The following is a 25569-nucleotide window of genomic DNA, read 5'->3' on the forward strand; positions in this document are numbered from 1 at the left end:
CCTGCAACTTTACTGTATTCGTTGATTAGCTCTAGTAATTTTCTGGTAGAGTCTTTAGGGTTTTCTATGTAGAGGATCATATCATCTGCAAACAGAGAGAGTTTCACTTCTTCTTTTCCTATCTGGATTCCTTTTACTTCTTTTTCTGCCCTGATTGCTGTGGCCAACACTTCCAAAACTATGTTGAATAGTAGTGGTGAGAGTGGGCACCCTTGTCTTGTTCCTGATTTCAGGGGAAATGCTTTCAATTTTTCACCATTGAGGGTGATGCTTGCTGTGGGTTTGTCATATATAGCTTTTATTATGTTGAGGTATGTTCCTTCTATTCCTGCTTTCTGGAGAGTTTTAATCATAAATGGATATTGAATTTTGTCAAAGGCTTTTTCTGCATCTATTGAGATAATCATATGGTTTTTATCTTTCAATTTGTTAATGTGGTGTATTACATTGATTGATTTGCAGATATTAAAGAATCCTTGCATTCCTGGGATAAAGCCCACTTGGTCATGGTGTATGATTTTTTTAATATGTTGTTGGATTCTGTTTGCTAGAATTTTGTTAAGGATTTTTGCATCTATGTTCATCAGTGATATTGGCCTGTAGTTCTCTTTTTTTGTGGCATCTTTGTCTGGTTTTGGAATTAGGGTGATGGTGGCCTCATAGAATGAGTTTGGAAGTTTACCTTCTTCTGCAATTTTCTGGAAGAGTTTGAGTAAGATAGGTGTTAGCTCTTCCCTAAATTTTTGGTAGAATTCAGCTGTGAAGCCATCTGGTCCTGGGCTTTTGTTTGCTGGAAGATTTCTGATTACAGTTTCGATTTCCTTGCTTGTGATGGGTTTGTTAAGATCTTCTATTTCTTCCTGATTCTATCCACTCTCTTTTATACTACAATGCGATATAGGTCAATAACAAGTATTCAGTAGAGTTCCCTGTGCTATACAGTGAGTTCTTATAAGTTTTCTATTTTATACCTGATGTTGTTGTTCAGTTGCCAAGCAGTGTCTCACTCTGTGACCCCATGGACTGCAGCACACCAGGCCTCCCTCTCCCTCATTATCTCCTGGAGTTTGCCCAAGCTCATGTCCATTGAATCAGCGATGCAATCACTGATTGCATCCAACCATCTCATCCTTTGCCACCCTCTTCTCCTTTTGCCATTGATCTTTCCCATCATCAGGGTCTCTTCCAATGAATTGGCTCTTCGCATCAGGTGGCCAAAGTATTGGAGCTTTAGCTCCAGCGTCAGTCCTTCCAATGAATGTTCAGGGTTGATTTCCCTTAGGATTGACTGGTTTCCTCTCCTTGCAGTCCAAGGAACTCAAGAGTCTTCTCCAGCACCACAATTCAAAAACATCAATTCTTTGGTGCTCAGATTTTTTTATGGTCCCAACTCTCACATCCATATATGACTACTGGAAAAATCATAGCTTTGACCATACAGACCTTTTTTGGCAAAGTGATGTTTTTGCTTTTTAATATGCTGTCTAGGCCTGTCATGGCTTTTCTTCCAAGAAGAAAGTGTCTTCAAATTTCATGGGTGCAGAGGCCATCCACAGTAATTTTGGAGACCAAGAAGAGAAAATCTGTCACTGCTTCCAATTTCCCCCCTTCTATTTGTGATGAAATGATGGGACCAGATACCATGATCTTAGATTTTTGAATATTGAGTTTTAAGCCTACTTTTTACTCTCCTATTTCACTTTCATCAAGAGGCTCTTTAGTTTCTCTTTGCTTTCTGCCATTAGGGTGGTTTCATCAACATATCTGGGGTTATTGATATTGAAAGGTTGTTGCTGAACCATGAAAGATGCTGGGATTCTTGGCCTCTGGAAGAGAGGAATTCAATCTGGGGCCAGGGACAAGGCTTGATCACTCAGAGCTTTTGTATGATAAAGTTTTATTAAAGTATAAAAGAGATAGAGAAGGCTTCTGACAGAGACACCAGAAGGGGGCAGAAAGAGTCCCTCTATGCTAGCCTTTAACAGGAAGTTATATACCTACTGGGCTTCCCATATGGCTCAGCTGGTAAAGAATCCACCTGCAATGTGGGAGACCTGGGTTTGATTCCTCGGTGGGGACGATCACCTGGAGAAGGGAAAGGCTACCCACTCCAGTATTCTGGCCTAGAGAATTCCATGGACTGTAGTTTATGGGGTTGGAAAGAGTCGGACATAACTGAGCAACTTTCACTTCACTTCACTTCACTTATATACCTACTAGCAGGCTGCTAATTAGAGAAAGGAAATAACTCAGAGAGTGGCACCAAGGCCCCTCACCCACAACATGCATTTTGAGATAACATTGGTGCAGGGTGAGTCATAAAATCACCATAAAATGATTGACATGAATCTTGAAGTAAAGAAGATTTCCAAGCAAATAGAAAGTCTCATTAACATAGCTTAAGATAACATAATTATGTTCTCTTAAGGAAAGTATACTGGTTTGTTGAGTAAAATACGCTGGTATGTCAAGTCAGTTTTGAGTCTTAGGTGGAACTGACTTGAAGAATCACAGAATCTAAGGTAAATACATAGTTAATTAGCATAGCTTAAGAAAAACATTTCCATAAGAAAAATGCATTGGTTAGCTCAAGGTTTGAAAAGTTAAGTTCAGGTGGAACCAGGTGTCATTATGGCAACACAGAATTTTAAAAGAAACCTTTTAATTTTGTACAGAGAAGGAAAAAAAAATCTGACACTTGTAGTTTGTTTCCCCCTGCCACTTAAGAGTGGAGAAGGCAATGGCACCCCACTCCAGTACTCTTGCCTGGAAAATCCCATGAATGGAGGAGCCTGGTAGGCTGCGGTCCATGGGGTTGCTAAGAGTCGGACACAACTGAGCGACTTCACTTTCACTTTTCACTTTCATGCATTGGAGAAGGAAATGGCAACCCACTCTAGTGTTCTTGCCTGGAGAATCGCAGGGATGGGGGAGCCTGGTGGGCTGCCGTCTATGGGGTCGCACAGAGTCAGACACGGCTGAAGTGACTTAGCAGCAGCAGCAACAGCAGCAGCCACTTAAGAGAGAGATAAAAAAACATCTGACACTTGCAGCCTGTTTCCTCCATTTGGAGACCTCCAGCCTTCTGCCTGTTACCCTCTCAGATATTTCTCCCAGCTCTTGATTTCTGCTTGTGATTCATCCAGTTTGGCATTTAGCATGATGTACTCTGCATAAAAGTTAAATAAACATGCTGACAATATACAACTTTTTCATGCTCCTTCCCAATTGTGAAAAAGTCTGTTGTTTCATGTAAGGTTCTAACTGTTGTTTCTTGACCTGCATATGGGTTTCTCAGGAGACAGGCAAGATGGTCTGATATTCCCATTTCTTTAAGAATTTCCCATAGTTTGTTATGATCCACACAATCAAAGGCTTTGCACAGTCAATGAAGCAGAAGTAGATGCTTTTCTAAAATTCCCTTGCTTTTTCTATGATCCAGTGAATGTTGGCAATTTGATGTCTTGTTCCTCTGCCTTTTCTGAACACAGCTTGTACATCTGGAAGTTCTCAGTCTTTCTGACTTATGTTTTTTCTGGACATATCTCCAAGAATGGGATTGTTGGGTCATATGGCAACTATATTTTTTTGTTTTCTGAAGAACATCCATGCTGTTCTGCATACTGGTTACACCAATTTACATTCTCGCCAACAGTGTAGGAGGGTTCCCTTTGGAGAGAGACATTCGAATAGACTTGAGACTTTGAGCTGTGATGCTGTGTAGGTTAGGAGGGAAAGATTCTACAGCTTGGATGTGGGGAGTCTCTGTAATTTTTAAAAGCAAAACTGGGAGGTCTCAGGGTAAAGCCAAGAGAGGAGGATGCTTGGGGTCAGGTGATTTATGTGAGGCTAGGAGGAGACCACAGAGTTCCAGTCTCAGCTCTTCCCTGTTGGGGCTGCAGTCTGAAGGTTAGGTTAACTGGGAGGTATGATGCAGGGGGGAAGTGGAGATCCTTCTCTTGAGTCAGAGAGTGAGACCTGGACTCTGCCCCCACAGCTTCAGGAGAAATATGGGATATCTCTACCATTTACCTTAGGTCTCAGCCCACTGTCATCCTGTGGGGGTACAAGGCGATGAGGGAGGTCCTGATGGATCAGGCCGAGGCATTCTCTGGCCGAGGGCACATCGCCATCCTTGACCCTGTCCCCCAGGGAACAGGTGAATGGGAAGATGAAGGTGAGGATTAGGGAGAGGAGGAGGGACCATCCCATGTGCCTTCAAAACCTTCCTTCCATGCCCCACCATCAGGTCCGGTCTTGCCAGTGGGAAGTCATGGAAGGTTCTACGGCGATTCTCTGTGACCACTACGAAGGACTTTGGGATGGGGAAGCGGACTATTGAGGAACGAATAAAGAAGGAGGCTCAGTGTCTGGTGGAGGAGCTTCGGAAATCCCAGGATGAGTGCAGACTGGGTGGAAGTGGGGATGATATGGGGTGAGAGAGAGAGAGAGAGGGTATATGACTGATAAAGAGAGATCCAGGGACAAAGACAGAGAGGCAGAAACAGGTTCAGAAAAAGAGAGGAGAAGGAGATAGAGACAGAAAAAGAGAAAGAGAATGAGGAAAAACAGAGAGAGACAGAGACTAGCAAAGAGAGAGGGAGAGGCAGAGAAAGTGGACAGAAGCACAGAGAGCATAGACAGAAACAGAGCAAAAGCAAGACAGATATGGAGAAGGTGACACAATAAATCTAGGAACAGAAACTGCAAGGAAAAGTGAAAGAAAAAAGTAAAGGGAGTAGGGAGTTATTAAAGTCAGGGAACACAGAATGTCAGTGAGGTTAAGGAGAGGAAAGATGTGGCAAGAAAACAGAGAAGAAGAAGTGAGTCTGAAAGAAAGAGTGAATGAAAAGACCAGAGAAAGTCAGCCCAAGACGCAGACCAAGAAAATCAACAAGAGACCCAGAGATGGAGACTTTCAGAAAGAAAATCTTAGAAACCAATGAAAGCCCAGTCAGCCAAGAGAAAGACAAACTAATCAAATAAGCTAGGATGAGATGGCACCAGCCAGGTCAGAGCCAACCAGAGGACTGTGCAGGGGACCCCTCCCCCTATGACAGACCTCTATCCTCAGGGGCCTACCTGGATCATCATTTCCTCTTTAACTCCATCAGTGCCAACATCATCTGCTCTGTTGTCCTTGGTGAGTGCTTTAATTACCAGGACCCTAGATTATTATGGCTGCTACATTTAATGAATGAAATCTTCATCATTCTCTACTCCTCCTATGCCCAGGTGAAGTATCAAATGCATGGTGGGCCAACAATCCGGGTGGGTGGACCCCAGGAAGAGATCAAATACTTTCTGTCCTGAACACTAAACACGGAAGGTGTAACCCCTGCCCCCGCCCAGGTGAGGCCATCCATCAGTTTTGGGGTCAGAATCAGGCCTTGGACAATGACGGGCTTCAAGAGAAGAAAGCTCAGCAGATGTGATAGTGACTGAACCTGGGTACAGGGGTCTATGGCCCGCTGTTTGCTTCTGTGTGTGTGTATTGGAGTGTGTGTGAGTGTGAATGTGTGTGTGTGTGCATGCTCAGGTGGGAGGTACACCCTCCAAGTCCAGAGGGTGAATGATGCCCTTTAGATGTTGTGTGTACAGCTCAGAACATCAACACCCACAGCACCAGCCCAGTGAGTACAATGGGTTCTGTACCTTGTCTGCTGCCCTGTAGGTGTTTGAAATCTTCCCAGGCATCTTGAAACACTTTCCTGGCACACACACCTGCTTGTACAGCATGATTCAAGAAGTGAAAGATTTTATCACTGAAAACAGGGAGAGGCACCAGAAGATGCTGGACCCCAGTGGCCCTAAGGACTTCATTGATTTCTTCCTGCTCCACATGGACAAGGCAAGGCCTGTCCCCGATGGGTGCTGGGGATGGGAAAGACAGCAATGGAAACCATACTGACATTGAACTAATATCTTTGGGTGAGATGTACATGTTCTTTAAATGTTGAAATACTTCCCTACGGATTAGCAAGAAAGCCAAAGATCCAACCTCTCAGCAAAGCGCCCCCCCCATTCCTTCCTATACCTCCTCAACACTTCCTTCCAGCAGCCTTTAAAAAGATGGTAACTAAGCAGTTAACGTGTGTCCAGTAAGCTTTCCCCGAGAGACACAGCTCTCTCCTGCCCCCAGTTGTGATAGAGTCAAGTCTGTCCTGATTGGTCAAGCTCCATGTATATTCAGATTGATAGAGGCCAATATCTGTTCTTGGAGAGGGAAATGGCAACCCCCTCCAGTACTCTTGCCTGGAAAAACCCATGGACAAATGAGCCTGGTAGGCTACAGTCGATGGGGTCGCAGAGTCGGACACGACTAAGTGACTTCACTTTGTTTCACTTAATGTCTGTTCTCATTGGTCTGACAAGTGCCATACCAGTTGTTAAATATGGACAAGGCAAGGGCTGCCCCGGACTTGGGTGGAGTGGGAGCCAGAAAGAGAGTGATGGACACACTACTGACATAGAGCTAGTATCTCTGTGTGGGATGTATGTGTTCTTTAAATATTGAAACACTTCCCCAAGGATTACCAAGTAGTCCATGGTCCAATCCCTCCCCTCTATTCCTCCCTAATCCTCTCAAAGCCTTTCTTTTGGAATGCCTTTAAAGAGATTATGACAAAGGAGTTAACATGTGGTCAGGTAAGCTTACTCTGAGATGAATCTCACTCCTTCCCCCAATTCTGACAGGCACAGATCTGAGTCTGTTCTGATTAGTGAGAGGCCCACATCTGTTCTAACTGATGGAGACAAACATCCGTTCTGGCAAGTGCCTACTAGTTTTTATATATCTTCAGCATTATCCCTGGAATGTCAGCTGTAAGGGCCAATCAGGAATGCAATGACACCCAAGGACAGAGAGAATCAACAACAGAAAATCAATGACATCAACAAATTAACCTCTAACTTCCATTGAGCTTATCATATATTATTGAAACAACTCCATGAGGATGTGCTAAGGCACTGAGAGGTTATATTCCTTGCCCAAATATACACCACTGGTAAATGTTAGGGCCTGAATTTGAAGTCCAGGCACTTTCACTCTGGAGTTCACCCATTTGGTATCTTGTTGGCCATGATTAGAGGAAAAAAAGGTTCAAGAAAAACAATAACTGGCACAGAGGAACATGATGTTGGTAGGGAGATAAGAAGACTCAGAAGCTGGGAATTTCTGCAGAGGAAAATGTTAAGAATCACCCATCCCCATCTCTAGGAGCACTCAGATCCTGAGAGTGAGTTTCACCAGGAGAACCTCGTTCACACGGCGCTCTCACCATTCTTTGCTTGTACAGAGACCTCCAGCTCCACACTCTGCTTTGGGTTTCTACTCATACTTAAGAACCCTGATGTCTTAGGTGAGCTGGGCATAGGGGAGGTGGGGGCCCAGGAGGAATGAGGATCTCTAAGGCCATGCTGGAAGGCTGACAGGCTAAGACAACTTCTGTCCTGAGCGATCTGGGGGGGGAAAAAAAATCACCCCTAGAGGGCTTCCCTAGTAGCTCAGCTGGGAAAGAATCCTCCTGCAATGGGGGAGACCAGGGTTGGAACCCCGTGTTGGGAAGATACCCTGGAAGAGGGCATGGCAACCCACTCCAATATTCTTGCCTGGAGAATCCCCATGGACAGAGGAGTCTGGTGGGCTATAGTCCATGGGATTGCAAGGAGTCATACACAACTGAGCAACTAACCACAGCACACAGGCACTTGTAACTTGTAATAAAACTTTGCTAGGGACAAAGCTCTTTAAAGTTGACAAAGCACTTTAGGATTTACTTTACAAAGAATTTTTCATGCAGGCAAGCACCGTCTGGGGGTAGAAGTGTTTGTACTTATCAAGTGTTTTGCAATCTGCCCTGAGAGATGGTAAGGTGCCTTGTGGTTTTCAAAGAATGCTCCTTACGTAAAGCATTACCTTTTGCAGTGCATTTTGCTGTCTACTAAAGTACAGGATTCTCACCAACTACTCTTTTCAGTGGACTAAGAATTTTACTTTTTCACATATATTGCCAATTTACATGGAGAAGGAAATGGCCAATTTACAACTAATTAAAAAGCCCCTCCATTGGTTCTCATTTGATGGTCTGCAGATCAGACTTGGAGATACTCTCACCTCATCAGATTCCATTCTTTCATAGGAATAAATTTAAGGCCAGCCTGAGGGAATGACTTATCTAAAATCACATAGCACATGAGTGAGACAAAAGGAGATGACACCAGTTTCAGCTAGAACTCATTTTTAGTTGGAAAAGCAAAAAGCACCATTAATGAATGAATTTCCACCCACCTGTCCTTACCCAAGTTACCCACTGTCATAACTAGAGTAGAAACATCAGACAAGACTTCTCCACAAACAAGCTTCTGATATCTTTTTTGATGCTTTCATTGAGAGGAATGATAACCCAACATCACAGAAAAGAATTTACAAGACCCTCTCATCAGTCTGCAGGTCATTTTCAGGTCACTTGGTTGAGTCCACTGTTATGGGCATTTATTGACATAACCTCCTCTCACCTGAACTGTTCTCAGAGAAAGTCCAGGCAGAAATCGACAGAGTGATTGGTGCACACCGTCTCCCAGCTCTGGAAGATTGGCCAAAAATGCCATACAGATGCCGTCATCCACGAGATTCAGAGATTCAGTGACCTAGTCCCTGTTGGTGTCCCCCACTCTGTCATCAAGGACACTCACTTCCAGGGATATTACCTCCCTAAGGTGAGACCAGCAGGGTCCCAAATCTTGATTGTAGGTGCTGTCTGCCTCCAATCCTATGGTTCATATCTGGTTGTTGGACTATGATAAGAATTTTCATTTCCAGATTTCTATGGAAGAGAAGAGATTTTAGAAAGATACTGAAGTCTTCTTTCTTTTTCTCAGTCATATTTATTACCTTTACAAGATATTAGGTCTGCTGGAGAAAGTAGAATATACTTTTGAAGCTTGTTATACAGTAGAGTTGGTTTTTTAAACCCTTTTAAAATCATTTCTTCTTAATGTTTATATGATTCCATGTGTTTATGTATACCCATACACACAGCATTTGGCTCATACTGTGACAGTCACTTTGCAACTGAGTTACCTTGTCTTTCTATGCATCTAGCACAATTTGGTAGAAGGCAATGGCAACCCACTCCAGTGTTCTTGCCTGGAAATTCCCATGGATGGAGGGAGCCTGATAGGCTGCAGCCCATGGGGTCGCACAGAGTAGGACACGACTGAATCGACTTAGCAGCAGCAGCAGCAGCAGCAGCACAATTTGCAATTTGTGTGTGTTAGTGCCTTTCTTTTTTTTAATGTAACAGTTTGTTGTAGATATATTGTTCAGATCAATGCCTATGTTTACAACTCATTTTTGTGTGTGTGTGTGTGGTAGCTTACATTGCTGAGTATAGGTGTACCTAGAGGTGATATTCACAGTATTGAATCACCCAATGAACAATAGTGAAAGTGAGAAATAGATTTAAGGGACTTCCTCAGTGATCAATGCAAAGAAATAGAGGAAAACAATAGAATGGAAAAGACTAGCGATCTCTTCAAGAAAATTAGAGATACCAAGGGAACATTTCATGCAAAGATGGGCTCAATAAAGGACACAATTGGTAGGGACCTAACAAAAGCAGAAGATATTAAGAAGAGGTGGCAAGAATACACAGAAGAACTGTACAAAAAATGTCTTCATGACCCAGATAATCACGATGGTGTGATCACTCACCTGGAGCCAGACATCCTGGAATGTGAAGTCAAGTGGGCCTTAGAAAGCATCACTACAAACAAAGCTAGTGGATGTGATGGAGTTCCAGTTGAGCTATTTCAAATCCTGAAAGATGATGCTTTGAAAGTGCTGCATTCAATATGCCAGCAAATTGGGAAAACTCGACAGTGGTCACAGGACTGGAAAAGGTCAGTTTTCATTTCAATACATGAAACGTGAACTTCCGGATGTTCAAGCTGGTTTTAGAAAAGGCAGAGGAACCAGAGATTAAATTGCCAACATCTACTGGATCATCAAAAAAGCAAGAGAGTTCCAGAAAAAACATCTATTTCTGCTTTACTGACTATGCCAAAGCCTTTGACTGTGTGGATCACAATAAACTGTGGAAAATTCTGAAAGAGATGGGAATACCAGACCACCTGACCTGCCTCTTGAGAAACCTGTATGCAGGTCAGGAAGCAACAGTCAGAACTGGACATGGAACAACAGACTGGTTCCAAATAGGAAAAGGAGTATGTCAAGGCTGTATATTGTCACCCTGCTTGTTTAACTTATATGCAGAGTACATCATGAGAAACGCTGGGCTGGAAGAAGCACAAGCTGGAATCAAGATTGCTGGGAGAAATATCAATAACCTCAGATATGCAGATGACACCACCCTTGTGGCAGAAAGTGAAGAGGAACTAAAAAACCTCTTGATGAAAGTGAAAGAGGAGAGTGAAAAAGTTGGCTTAAAGCTCAACATCCAGAAAACTAAGATCATGACATCCGGTCCCATCACTTCATGGGAAATAGATGGGGAAACAGTGGAAACAGTGGCTGAATTTATTTTTGGGGGTTCCAAAATCACTGCAGATGGTGATTGCAGACATGAAATTAAAAGACGCTTCCTCCTTGGAAGGAAAGTTATGACCAACCTGGACAGTATATTAAAAAGCATAGACATTACTTTGCCAACAAAGGTCCGTCTGGTCAAGGCTATGGTTTTTCCAGTGGTCATGTATGGATGTGACAGTTGGACTCTGAAGAAAGCTGAGCACTGAAAAATTGATACTTTTGAACTATGGTGTTGGAGAAGACTCTTGAGAGTCCTTTGGACTGCAAGGAGATCCAACCAGTCCATCCTGAAGATCAGTCCTGGGTGTTCATTGGAAGGACTGATGTTGAAGCTGAAACTCCAGTACTTTGGACACCTCATGTGAAGAGTTGACTCATTGGAGAAGACACTGATGCTGGGAAAGATTGAGGGCAGGAGGAAAAGGGGACAACAAAGGATGAGATGGTTCGATGGCATCACTGACTCAATGGACATAGATTTGGGTGGACTCCAGGAGTTGGTGATGGACAGGGAGCCTGGCATGCTGCGGTTCATGGGGTCGCAAAGAGTCAGACATGACCGAGTGACTGAACTGAACTGAGCTGAATGAACAGCACCCATCAGGTTATATTCTAGCCCCAGTACTGGAGTCAGTTCTTTATAGGGCTCTGTTGAGTCAGATGTGAGCCTTTTAGTTGATGGATCATAAAGAAGACCAAGGGGTCTTGAGGATGAGGGATCAGGGTGGTTGGTGAGGATACCTGGAGGGATGGGACACTAGTAACCGAATGAGGAGAGTCATTTCAACATTCCTGCCACCAACTATAGAGCCACAGTGGGTGAAGCTCATTATCAGCTGTGGAGGGACCATAATGGATTTAGCCACTCTTTGCTGATGGCCATTTGAATCCACTTGTCTTTGATGTCCTCTTAGGGCATTACCGAGTATCCCGTCTTGAGTTCTGCCCTCCAAGACCCACGTCACTTTCAGAGCCAGATGCCTTCTACCCTGGCCACTTCCTGGATGCACAGGGCAACTTCAGGAAGTCAGAATTCTTCATTCCATTTTCCATGGGTAAGCCATGTTCTTTCTCCCTCGAGGGAATGCCTGCTCACTCACGCTCTGTGTGTGACTTTCTGATTCAGTTCAGCCCCAAACACTGGGTGAATATTTTGGGAAGACATGAGAATTCTGAAGGAAAAAGAAAGCAAAACATCTACAGAGATAGAGATAGTGTAAGGGGAAGGGAAGGGATATGGTAGGATAGAGGAGATAATAGAGACAAAATCAGTGATATAGGTAAAGAGACAGATGCAGACACACGCTTCTTCTTCTTCTTTTTTTTTTTAGTTGGAGGCTAATTACTTTACAATATTGTAGTGGTTTTTGTCATACATTGACATGAACCAGCCAAGGAGTTACATGTTACCATCCCCCTTCCCACTTCCCTCTCTACCCGATCCCTCTGGGTCTTCCCAGTGCACCAGGCCTGAGCATTTGTCTCATGCATCCAACCTGGGCTGGTGATCTGTTTCACCCTAGATAATACACATGTTTCAATGCTGTTCTCTCGAAACATCCCACCCTCACCTTCTCCCACAGAGTCCAAAAGTCTGTTCTGTACATCTGTGTCTCTTTTTCTGTTTTGCATATAGGGTTATCATTACCATCTTTCTAAATTCCATATATGTGTGTTAGTATACTGTAATGTTCTTTGTCTTTCTGGCTTACTTCACTCTGTATAATGGGCTCCAGTTTCATCCATCTCATTAGAACTGATTCAAATGATTCTTTTAATGGTTGAGTAATATTCCGTGGTGTATATGTACCACAGCTTCCTTATCCATTCGTCTGCTGATGGGCATCTAGGTTGCTTCCACGTCCTGGCTATTATAAACAGTGCTGCGATGAACATTGGGGTGCACATGTCTCTCAGATCTGGTTTCCTCAGTGTGTATGCCCAGAAGTGGGATTGCTGGGTCATATGGCAGTTCTCTTTCCAGTTTTTAAAGAAATCTCCACACTGTTCTCCATAGCGGCTGTACTGGTTTGCATTCCTACCAACAGTGTAAGAGGGTTCCCTTTTCTCCACACCCTCTCCAGCATTTATTGCTTGTAGACTTTTGGATAGCAGCCATCCTGACTGGCGTATAATGGTACCTCATTGTGGTTTTGATTTGCATTTCTCTGATAATGAGTGATGTTGAGCATCTTTTCATGTGTTTGTTAACCATCTGTATGTCTTCTTTGGAGAAATGTCTGTTTAGTTCTTTGGCCCATTTTTTGATTGGGTCATTTATTTTTCTGGAATTGAGCTGCAGGAGTTGCTTGCATAGTTTTAAGATTAATCCTTTGTCTGTTGCTTCGTTTGCTACTATTTTCTCTCAATCTGAGGGCTGTCTCTTCAGCTTGCTTATAGTTTCCTTTGTTGTACAAAAGCTTTTAAGTTTCATTAGGTCCCATTTGTTTATTTTTACTTTTATTTCCAGTATTCTGGGATGTGGGTCATAGAGGATCCTGCTGTGATTTATGTTAGAGAGTGTTTTGCCTATGTTCTCCTCTAGGAGTTTGATAGTTTCTGGTCTTACATTTAGATCTTTAATACATTTTGAGTTTATTTTTGTGTATGGTGTTAGAAAGTGTTCTAGTTTCATTCTTTTACAAGTGGTTGACCAGTTTTCCCAGCACCACTTGTTCAAGAGGTTGTCTTTTTTCCATTGTATATTCTTGCCTCCTTTGTTGAAGATAAGGTGTCCATAGGTTTGTGGATTTATCTCTGGGCTTTCTATTCTGTTCCATTGATCTATATTTCTGTCTTTGTGCCAGTACCATACTGTCTTGATGACTGTGGCTTTGTAGTATAGTCTGAAGTCAGGCAGGTTGATTCCTCCTGTTCATTCTTCTTTCTCAAGATTACTTTGGCTATTTGAGGGTTTTTGTATTTCCATACAAATTGTGAAATTATTTGTTCTAGTTCTGTGAAAAATACCATTGGTAGCTTGATAGGGGTTGCATTGAATCTATAGATTGCTTTGGGTAGTATAGCCATTTTGACAATATTGATTCTTCCAATCCATGAACACGGTATATTTCTCCATCTGTTTGTGTCCTCTTTGATTTCTTTCATCAGTGTTTTATAGTTTTCTATGTATAGGTCTTTTGTTTCTTTAGGTAGATATACTCCTAAGTGTTTTATTCTTTCTGTTGCAATGGTGAATGGAATTGTTTCCTTAATTTCTCTTTCGGTTTTCTCATTGTTAGTGTATAGAAATGCAAGGGATTTCTGTGTGTTAATTTTATATCCTGCAACATTACTATATTCATTGACTAGCTCTAGTAATTTTCTGGTAGAGTCTTTAGGGTTTTCTATGTAGAGGATCATGTCATCTGCAAACAGCGAGAGTTTCACTTCTTCTTTTCCTATCTGGATTCCTTTTATTTCTTTTTCTGCTATGATTGCTGTGGCCAAAACTTTCAAAACTATGTTGAATAGTAGTTGTGAGAGCGGGCACCCTTGTCTTGTTCCTGATTTTAGGGGAAATGCTTTCAATTTTTCACCATTGAGGGTAATGCTTGCTGTGGGTTTGTCATATATAGCTTTTATTATGTTGAGGTCAGACACACACTTCTTGCACACACACAACAGACAAAGAAATGATCCATTATTGAGCACCTTCTATGTGCCAAGAATGTTAAAAGATGTTTACAGGTTTTCTTTGAAAATTCAAATAACTATTCTAATTTTTATATTGGAAACAAGGAATTTTTATAATATAAGTGAAGACAAAAAAGAGTTTCATATTTAAAATATGAGCCAGGTTAGAGTGAGATCCGTTGGTACTCAGGGCACAAAAATTTAAGGAATATTCACTCCCAGGGTTGGCCATTACCCTGATTCAATCACCTATCAAGTAATTCAACTTTTAGCTGAAAATGTTTAATCTCCTTAGGTCTACTCTGTCTGTTTTTTTATAGTGACCCACCTCCACACTAATTGTCTAATCTGTCTTTTCTAGCTATATAGTATTATTTGACTTATTATACCTGTACATATGTTTTAATATTTTATGGGCACCATACTATTATTTGTTATTGTAACACATTTTATTTTTCTTCAGAGTATACTTTAGAATTATTTTATCAAAGTCTCAAAAAAGTTTGATTTGGATTTTATTCAGTTCAGTTCAGTTCAGTTGCTCAGTCATGTCCAACTCTTTGTGACCCCATGAATAGCAGCATGCCAGGCCTCCCTGTCCATCACCAACTACCGGAGTTTACTCAAACTCATGTCCATTGAGTCGGTGATGCCATCCAGCCATCTCATCCTCTGTTGTCCCCTTCTCCTCCCGCCCCCAATCACTCCCAGTATCAGGGTCTTCTCCAATGAGTCAACTCTTCACATGAAGTGTCCAAAGTACTGGAGTTTCAGCTTCAACATCAGTCCTTCCAATGAACACCCAGGACTGATCTTCAGGATGGACTGGTTGGATCTCCTTGCAGTCCAAAGGACTCTCAAGAGTCTTCTCCAACACCATAGTTCAAAAGTATCAATTTTTCAGTGCTCAGCTTTCTTCAGAGTCCAACTGTCACATCCATACATGACCACTGGAAAAACCATAGCCTTGACCAGACGGACCTTTGTTGGCAAAGTAATGTCTATGCTTTTTAATATACTGTCCAGGTTGGTCATAACTTTCCTTCCAAGGAGGAAGCGTCTTTTAATTTCATGTCTGCAATCACCATCTGCAGTGATTTTGGAACCCCCAAAAATAAATTCAGCCACTGTTTCCACTGTTTCCCCATCTATTTCCCATGAAGTGATGGGACCGGATGTCATGATCTTAGTTTTCTGGATGTTGAGCTTTAAGCCAACTTTTTCACTCTCCTCTTTCACTTTCATCAAGAGGTTTTTTAGTTCCTCTTCACTTTCTGCCACAAGGGTGGTGTCATCTGCATATCTGAGGTTATTGATATTTCTCCCAGCAATCTTGATTCCAGCTTGTGCTTCTTCCAGCCCAGCGTTTCTCATGATGTACTCTGCATATAAGTTAAACAAGCAGGGTGACAATATACAGCCTTGACATACTCCTTTTCCTATTTGGAACCAGTCTGTTGTTCCATGTCCAGTTCTGACTGTTGCTTCCTGACCTGCATACAGGTTTCTCAAGAGGCAGGTCAGGTGGTCTGGTATTCCCATCTCTTTCAGAATTTTCCACAGTTTATTGTGATCCACACAGTCAAAGGCTTTGGCATAGTCAGTAAAGCAGAAATAGATGTTTTTCTGGAACTCTCTTGCTTTTTTGATGATCCAGTAGATGTTGGCAATTTAATCTCTGGTTCCTCTGCCTTTTCTAAAACCAGCTTGAACATCTGGAATTTCACAGTTTACGTATTGCTGAAGCCTGGCTTGGAGAATTTTGAGCATTACTTTACTAGCGATTGAGATGAGTGCAATTGTGCGGTAGTTTGAGCATTCTTTGGGATTGCCTTTCTTAGAGATTGGAATGAAAACTGACCTTTTCCAGTCCTGTGGCCACTGCTGAGTTTTCCCAGTTTGCTGGCATATTGAATGCAGCACTTTCAAAGCATCATCTTTCAGGATTTGAAATAGCTCAACTGGAATTCCATTACATCCACTAGCTTTGTTCATAGTGATGCTTTCTAAGGCCCACTTGACTTCACATTCCAGGATGTCTGTCTCTAGGCTGGGTTTTATTAGAATTCACCAAATTGGTAGTTTGACTCAGTTATCTTTGAAAAATCTATGTTTAGTATATCCTACACAAAAGATAGTGTGTCCATTTAGTTCTTCTATTATTGGTGGCAACTTGAACTTTCTTTAAACTAGGCTTTGCCTATTTCTTTCCAAATTTATTCCTAAGGAACATGAGAGGAGATTGTGGCTATTTGTAGAGCCTCTTTTTCAGCTCTGGCTGTGGGCTGCTATTTTTCAAATGCCATAGACTGGATGGCTTAGGCAAAAGAAATTATTTTCTCACAGTTATAGAAATAATTATTGCCATGAATCACCACAAGTCTGTGATCAGGGAGCCAGCATGGTCAGGTTCTGGTGAGGTCTCTCTTCCTGACTTGCACAAGGCTGCCATCTTGCTGTGGCCTCACATGGCAGAATGAGGATTCTGGTATTCGTTCTTCTTCTTATAAGAATCCTCCCCCTCTTGGAGGCTCCACCCTAATGAAGTCATTTAAACCTAACTACCTTTCAAGATTCCTTTCTCAAAATATTACTTTGGGGGTTAGGGCTGCAACATATAAATTTGGGGAGGACACATTTCAGTACAGAGCACTCTTCTAATGTATTTTAAATTGTTTTAATATGTATATCGGAAATCCACTGAAGTTTTGGGGTGCATATTTCTGTCTTAACTGAACAAATTCCTTATATTATTTTTATAATTAACAGTTTTTCATTTATTCTCTTGTCTTTTCCTAATAAATGGTGTTAACATCAGTAAATGATGATATTTTGACTTAAATGTTTCTTAGGTTAAAGTCACATGTCATGTTTTCCTAACAGTTCTGGATCATGTGGCGAAATAGTACTGATAGTGAGCAATCTCCTCTAATTCCTAACTTTAAGGAGAATGTTTTTTATTTTCTCTATTAAGATTAATGCTGGCTATGATATATTCTAAATATTTTATGGCTATTCTACCATATATTCTTATCAATTGTAAATCAAATTAAGGAAATACCTTGTTTCTATTTTACAACAAATTCTTCTTTTTAAAAATTTTTACCAGGATATTATATTGAGTATTACCAACAATTTTCTCAGCTCCTATCAAATGATGAAACTATTTTTTCCTTTGACCACTTAAAGAAATAGTTGATGTCTTCGTGTTAAATCATTCTCCTTCTTGTAGAATTGGAACAAGAGAGGCCTCAGGGGACAAGAGACTGGCTCAAGGCCCTGTAGGAAGCCATGGCCTATGGGGGTCAGGGCAGGGCTAAGGTATGATAAATACTCTGAACATCTCAGTGACTTAAAATCAAAAGGTAATTTTCCTGTGCATGCAACATGCTCATCCCAGGCCATGAGAGTCTTGTAGAATGGGAGCTAATGAAGGCTCTATCCTAACATATTAGACACAGAGAAAACAGCATGACATGCAAAACTCAGCCATCACTTCACTGGACAAAGCAAATACCATCCAAGTTCAGTGTGGCAGAGATGTTTATGTACTCAGAGATGAGCTATGAATACTAATGAACAGTAATTAACTTTGCCACACACACACAAGGCAACTATTTTGGGCTCCTTTCCTTCCCATGAGACTGTGGGTCAACAGGAAGCAGTCAAATCTTTAGCCCAGCCCAAGGACACAATGCTCTCACCCTTGGTTATTCTGGTGGACATAGCCTTTGCTGAAGTCAATTGAGATACTAAGGGCTCCGCCTGCATGGATGCTTTTGTGGAAGTTGAACTCATCTTATAGGGAGATATAAGGGGTGGTTTTGACAGTCAGAACCATAGCAGATTCATGTCAAGGTATGGCAAAACCACTACAATATTGTAAAGTAATTAGCCTCCAATTAAAATAAATCAATTTATTTTAAAAAGAGAGAGAGAGAGAGAAATGGGGGCAAGAGTGGATGTGGCCCTATTCAAAGTTTTTAAAGCATGATGTGGGCATGAGCAGTCAGCACCTCCACAGGTTGGAGTGTGGGCATGGGTCTAGGAGGCCTATTTGGTTGATTGCTGATTGTGGGCAGGACCAGGGGGCTGGGAGGAGGGTCAAGGTGACCAGAAGAATGCGGACACTCAGAAACTTAGAGCAAGGCTGTGCATCCACCGATCAGAAGTAGGTCACCATCTGAACAGCTAAGTGCCCATCGACTCCAGGACAGACCAGAGGTTTCATCTCCCCTCTACCTCTCTCCCATGGTCCTCATACCCAGGGCACACTGCCACAGATTTCTCCATTGTTTTCCCATTTTCTCATAAATTGGCTTAGTTGAGATTATAGTTAACACATAAAAGCACACACAAAGAGACAGGGAACTCCAGACGGGAAAAAACTAGGTTCCAGGAGGAGCAGAGGAGGGCACCATATGAGATAGGTGGAGAAGAGGAAGGACTTAGAACATATAGATACCCCTCCAGCACTGAGGCAAACACATACACACACATACAGAGGTGCGTTAGTATTGAGGACGAGAATAGGATCAGAAGCACCTCACTTGTAAGAGTAAGCAAATACTTCAGAATTGTGGGGGTGGAGCAACCAAGTGCTCTGCAGGACTCCGCCCACTGACACTCCCTCTCTTAAACCCTCAGGAAAACGCTTCCGTCTGGGTGAGAGCTTGGCCCGCTCAGAGCTCTTCCTTTGCTTGACCTCCCTTCTGCAGAACTTCTGCTTGGGTTCTCCCAAGACCCCAGAAGACAATGATCTTATGCTGTAGGCAAATGTGGCAGGGAGGCCACCCACTGTATTCCAGGTCTGCTTCCTACCCCGCAGGGGAGGGGGACGGTGAGAAATGGATCATTTCCCCTCGGAGTCCTTCCATCCAGCCCCTGCCTCTGTCCAAAATTAACATGTGTAGGTTTCTGACTCCTCTGCTCACTCTCTTAGTGGAAGTCTCTTCTCTGGTCTCTCCTTCATCCAGCCTGCTATAGTCACCACTCATCCCCAGATGGCCCGCTCTGTTGACTGACAATATTTCAGGGTCAAGAAATACCTTGAAAAAATTAGTGTTACCACTACCCCTGGGCTTCCCAGGTGGCACAAGTGGTAAAGAACCCACCTGCCAATGCAGGAGACATAAGAGACTGAGTTTGATCCCTGGGTCAAGAAGATCCCCTGAAGGAAGGCATGGCAATCTATTGCAGAATACTGCCTGGAGAATCCCATGGACAGAGGAGCCTGGTGGGCTATAGAACTTAGGGTTGCAAAGAGTTAGACATTCTGAAGTAACTCAGCATGCAAGCACTACTGCCCCTAGCACAGTTAGGGTAACTGAGGCACCAAAGGAGGGCAAGATTTAGATCCAAGCTTACTGGAGAAGGAAATGGGGACCCACTCCAGTATTCTTGCCTGGAGAATCCCATGGACAGAGGAGCTTGGTAGGCTATAGTCCATGGGGCCGCAAAGAGTCAGACACAACTGAGCTACTTCACTTTACCCAGAACATCAGCATCAGCACCAGGTCCTGTGCTTCTCCATCTACTCTGCACATCCTTGCCCTTCTCCTACCTCCTTGAATTGAATTGTCTTGTTCAGTCCTCAACTGCTGTGCTACCTGACTTAATACTTCCATTATTTCTCTGACTTTACCCATGACAACCAGTGAATCATTGTCTTTCTGGACAATGGTTATGTCTGCTGCCTTGTTTCCCTGTCTCTTATTTAGGTAAAATACACATATTGTAAAATTAACCATAAGCATTTTAAGGTGTCCATTTCCATGGCATTTTATACAATCATAATATTGTGTAACCATCAATTCTATCTATTCCAAAACATTTTCATAACCCCATAAAAAACTCCATCCCACAATCACTATAAATTGGCCATCACAATACTGTAAAATAATTATCCTCCAATTAAAACAAATAAATATTTAAAAAAAAAAACTCCATCCCATTAAGATGTCAGGTCCTGATTCTTTTTTCTCATAAGCCCCTGAAAACCATGAGAATGCTTTTTTTTTTGTATGAATTTACTTATTCTGGAAACTTCATATAAATGGCATTATACAATAAGTGACTATCTCTGGCTCTTTCATTTACCATGTTTTCAAGGTTCATCCACATTGCAGCAGATGTCATTTGTTTAATGGCTGACTAGTATTCCATTGTGTGGAAATACATTTTGTGTATTCTTTCATCAGTTGATTGACATGTTGATTGTTCCACCTCTTGTCTACTGTGGAGAGGTATGTCCATGTGCAAGCATTGTAGCACTGCAGTGAAGGGTCCCAGGTTCCACATCTGTTTCATTTCCTTACTGAAACACTTTCCACGCTTACTCTTTCTTTAAACTTTTTACTTTGTATTGGGGTATCCCTGGTGACTCACAAGATGAAGAATCTGCCTGCAATGTGGGATACCCAGGTTCAATCTGTGAGTTGGGAAGATCCCCTGGAGAAGGAAATGGCCACCCACTCCAGTATGCTTGCCTGGAGAATTCCACAGGCAGAGGAGCCTGGAAGGCTACAGTCCACAGAGTCGCAAAGAGTCGAACATGACTGAGTGACTAACACTCTCAATCTCACATAGCCAATTAACAAACAAACAAGACTGTGATTGTTTCAGGTGAACAGTGAGGTGACTCAGCCATACATGTACATGTATCCATTCTCCTCCAAATTTCTGTGCCATCCAGGCTGCCACATAGCATTGAGCAGGGTTCCTTGTGCTATATCCTTGTTGGTCATCCATTTTAAGTATAGCAGTGTGTACATGTTGGTCCCAAACTCCCTAAGCATCCCTTCCCTGCATCCTCCTCCTCAACCATAAATTCATTCTTTAAGTCTGTGAGTCTCTTTTTGTTTTGTAAGTTCATTTGTATCATTTCTTTTTAGATTCCACATATAAGGGGTGTCATCTGATATTTCCCCTTCTCTGACTTACTCCAATCAGTATGACAGTCTCTAGATCCACCCATGTTGCTGCAAATGGCATTATTTCATTCTTTTTAAAGGCTAAGTAATATTCTATTGTATACATATACCATGTATTTCTGGGTTTTATCTTGTTCATTCATCTGAGGCATAATCCTCTGCCTTTTAATTTTGTTTAGTTTTCTGTGATTGGGGTTTTCATTATCATCAAGTCCTTAATCTTGAATTGTACCAATGACTTCACTGACCCAGGAACCCTAGCTCTGCCCAGTGCAATGGCCTCCTCCTTCAACTGATCTTCAGCTGGGGGGACATGTGGGTTGATGTATGGGAGTCAGTTTATCCATTCAACAGTCCTCTTCTAAGCTTAGAGAGAGGCAAAGATGTGGCAAGTAAAGAGAGAGAGAGATAAGGATAGAGTGAGAGGAAGTCAGAGAGACAAGACAGAGACAGAGAAAGACAGGAGAAATACTGGCAGAAAGATTGAGAGAGATGTGAGGTAACACAAGTAGATGGAGGAGAAGGATGAAGAGGAAGAGGAAGGAGAAGAAGGAGAGAAACAGGGTAAGACAGAAAGGAAAAGAGTGACATAAATTGCAAAGAAGAAACTCTGAAGCAGAGAAAAGGGCACTCAGTAGGGAGACTGTAAAATGGGAAAGCACTGCAGACAGAATCAGACTGGCATAGACAGAGAAGGTGAATTAAACAAGATTGAAGAAGGCAGAACAAGGAAGAGGGAAAGAGTATAGAAAGAAACAGTATAGACAGGAAAAAGGATTGAGGCAGATGACCACGGGCAGAGAGAGCCCAAGGGTGTCTGGTTGCAGAGCCCAAGGGATGGGGAGAACCGAGTGGGAGGGAGCAGAAGTCAGGCTCTTTTGGAAGAGCCTGGTTGCAGAACCGGTTATAGAATAATCACATGGGAGCTCTTCCCTGAGTATTGCTAAGTTCATGTGTCCTAACTTCTAAATAGGCCTAGATGTGGATCAGTTGTTATTTTAAGAATTTTAACAAACATTAACTTCTTTTACTTCATAATAGCCCTACAAGATAGGTACTGTTCTTCCCATATTAGACATGAAATACAGGAAAAATGTCAAGTCAGAAATATGCCCATTACCTCCATGTGGAAGCACACACACACTCATACACATATCTGAGCAGAAGTATCTGCTTACATTCTGTGGATCCACTGAATTCTTTGGAAATCAAACAAATGCTACAAACAGTGACATGGAAAGATGAGAAAGTTACATCCACCCAACAAAACACACCTACTTTCAGAGGATCTGGGACTTCTCTAGGAGTCAACCTTGAAAGACAGGTTAAAAGTCAATCTCACACAAATATCTTGCAATGGACACAGGTGTCTGGACTTTGGAAGATGACAGTGCAAAAATGTGCAAGCACCTGTTGTCCACATCGTGAACCTCTGAGCTCACAGGAAAGCCTATTTGTCTCAGTGAAGGCATCTCTCACACAAAATTATTCCTCTTCTTCACTGCCATCCTCCAGAATTTCTCCATGGCCAGCCCCTAGACCTCTGAAGACATTGACCTCATTCCCCAGGACAGTGGGGTGGGCAAAGTTTCCTTGATGTTCCAGATCCACTTCCTGCCCCATCAAAGAGGCTGAGGGAAGGTGATCGAGGATGCCAGGGTCACGCGTGTCCCCACCTCTGCAGAGAACTGCCCCTGAACTCTCTCCCTGTCTTCCTGCCTCTGATCAGGGTGTGCTGTGAGCCAGCATCCCTCCCCTCCGTGGATGCCACCTCCTTGGGAAAGTCCCTTCTTCATCTCACCTCCTTCCGTCCTTCTGCAGCTCTTCTAAACTCAAGGAGGTGTTTTTCTTCCCCCATTTATAGAATGTCAGCAGGGTTCTATGTGTAGAAAATAGGGCTGAATGGGAAAACATGGCTCAGTATCTCTCTCTACTTCTGCCTCTGAGACCACAGCTCACCCCAACTGACTTCTCCCCTCTTCAACACAACCACAGCTTCCTTTTCTCATCACCTTGTGCTCCTTAATCTGTGCATCCATGAGCTCACTTGAGTCCTCCTTCCAGTAGCCCCTTGAAGTGGGTTCAATTGATTTTGCACACCTTACAGATGAGTAAACAGAAGCTAGGCAATGGCCAGAGTGCTCCGAGATCACCTGGCTAGTGAGTGGAGAAGCGAGATTCACACTGTGGGTCCCTGGCTCTTGAGCTCAGACTTTTCATTCAGCTCCTTTCTGCCCCGAGATAGATTAAAATGAGGCTGAAGTTCACATCATGTAACTAATTAGTTTAAAGTGTATGATTTGGTAGCATTTATTTCATTCACAAACCTGACCATCACCACTACTCTCTAGTTCCAAACATTTTCATCACCCAGAAGAAAACCTGGTACCCATTAGTAGTCATTCCCCATTTGCTCTTCTCCTCAGCCCCTGGTAACACCAAATGCTTGCTGTTTCCATGGATTTACCAGTTCAGCACATTTCATATAAATGAATTATACAACCTTGGTTTTTAGTGTCTGGCTTTTTTTTACTTAGTGCGGTGTTGTCCATCACATCCATGTTGGAGGTCATAGTTGTACAGAATGGTCCTCCCTCATCTTTATCTTCTTGCCTCTCCCTCCTCCTTCCCTTCATGAAGGGACCCATTAGCCCATGGCCCCTGAGCTGTGTGGTTCTATAATGGGGTCTGGGATTCCCTGGTATTCCCCTTCCAGTACCCTGAGCCACAAATAAACATCCTAAATCTGGCATCCCTGGGGCAGGTGATCCTAGCAGTTTACATATGACTCATTTATTGTGATCCCTAGCAGGTTACATATGACTCATTTATTGTCTAATCACTAGGGATCTTTTGAGAGGTGAGAATTCTCCTTCCATTTTTTCATGAAATGTTCCCTTGATATCTGTAATTTTATTGAAAAGATCTCTAGTCTTTCCCATTCTATTGTTTTTCTATATTGCTTTACGTCGTTCACTTAGGAAGGCTTTCTTTTTTTTTTTTTCTTTTTTTTTTCCATTTATTTTTATTAGTTGGAGGCTAATTACTTTACATCATTACAGTAGTTTTTGTCATACATTGAAATGAATTAGCCATGGATTTACATGTATTCCCCATCCCGGTCCCCCCTCCCACCTCCCTCTCCACCCGATCCCTCTGGGTCTTCCCAGGTGTAGGAAGGCTTTCTTATGTCTACTTGCTATACTTTGGAACTCTGCGTTCAAATGGGTATACTTTTCCTTTTCTCCTTTGCCTTTAGCTTCTCTTTTGCCTTTCTTTCAAAGCTTTCTGCTTTGCCCTTGCACTCATCTCACACCCTACAAAGTTATGTTCCAAGTCAGGCTTCAACAGTACGTGAACTGTGAACTTCCAGATGCTCAAGCTGGATTTAGAAAAGGCAGAGGAACCAGAGATCAAATTGCCAACATCTGTTGGATCATCAAAAAAGCAAGAGAATACCAGAAAAACATCTACTTCTACTTTACTGATTATGCCAAGCCTTTGACTGTTCAGATCACAACAAACTGTGGAAAACTCTTCAAGAGATGGAAATATCAGACCACCTTACCTGCCTACTGAGAAATCAGTATGAAGGTCAAGAAGCAACATTAGAACTGGACATGGAACAACAGACTTGTTCCAAACTGGGAAAGGAGTATGTCAAGGCTGTATATTATCACTCTGCTTATTTAACTTATATAATGCAGAGTCAGTTTAGTTCAATTCAGTTGCTCGGTCGTGTCCGACTCGTTGCGACCCCATGAATCGCAGCACGCCAGGCCTCCCTGTCCCTCACCGACTACCGGAGTTTACTCAAATTCATGTCCATCGAGTCGGTGATGCCATCCAGCCATCTCATCCTCTGTCGTCCCCTTCTCCTCCTGCCCCCAATCCCTCCTAGCATCAGGGTCTTTTCCAACAAGTCAGCTCTTCACATGAGGTGGCCAAAGTATTGGAGTTTCAGCTTCAGCATCAGTCCTTCCGATGAACACCCAGGACTGATCTCCTTCAGAATGGACTGGTTGGATCTCCTTGCAGCCCAAAGGGCTCTCAAGAGTCTTCTCCAACACCACAGTTCAAAAGCATCAATTTTTCGGTGCTCAACTTTCTTCACAGTCCAACTGTCACATCCATACATGACCACTGGAAAAACCATAGCCTTGACTAGATGGACCTTTGTTGGCAATGTAATGTCTTTGCTTTTTAATATGCTGTCTAGTTTGGTCATAACTTTCCTTCCAAGGAGTAAGCGTCTTTTAATTTCATGGCTGCAATCACCATCTGCAGTGGTTTTGGAGCCCCCCAAAAATAGTCCGGCACTGTTTCCACTGTTTCCCCATCTATTTGCCATAAAGTGATGGGACCAGATGCCATGACCTTAGTTTTCTGGATGTTGAGCTTTAAGCCAACTTTTTCACTCTCCTCTTTCACTTTCATCAAGATGCTTTT

The 25569-nt window shown here is 42.6% G+C and overlaps 1 pseudogene; it reads left to right on the forward strand.

Moving 5' to 3' along the window:
- LOC110148805 (cytochrome P450 2B4-like) overlaps positions 1 to 22755 on the forward strand; it is a 30366-nt pseudogene extending 7611 nt beyond the window's left edge.
- The last annotated feature ends 2814 nt before the right edge of the window (positions 22756 to 25569 follow it).

The sequence above is a fragment of the Odocoileus virginianus genome, chromosome 20 (assembly GCF_023699985.2).
Source record: "Odocoileus virginianus isolate 20LAN1187 ecotype Illinois chromosome 20, Ovbor_1.2, whole genome shotgun sequence".
Classification (NCBI taxonomy): domain Eukaryota; kingdom Metazoa; phylum Chordata; class Mammalia; order Artiodactyla; family Cervidae; genus Odocoileus; species Odocoileus virginianus.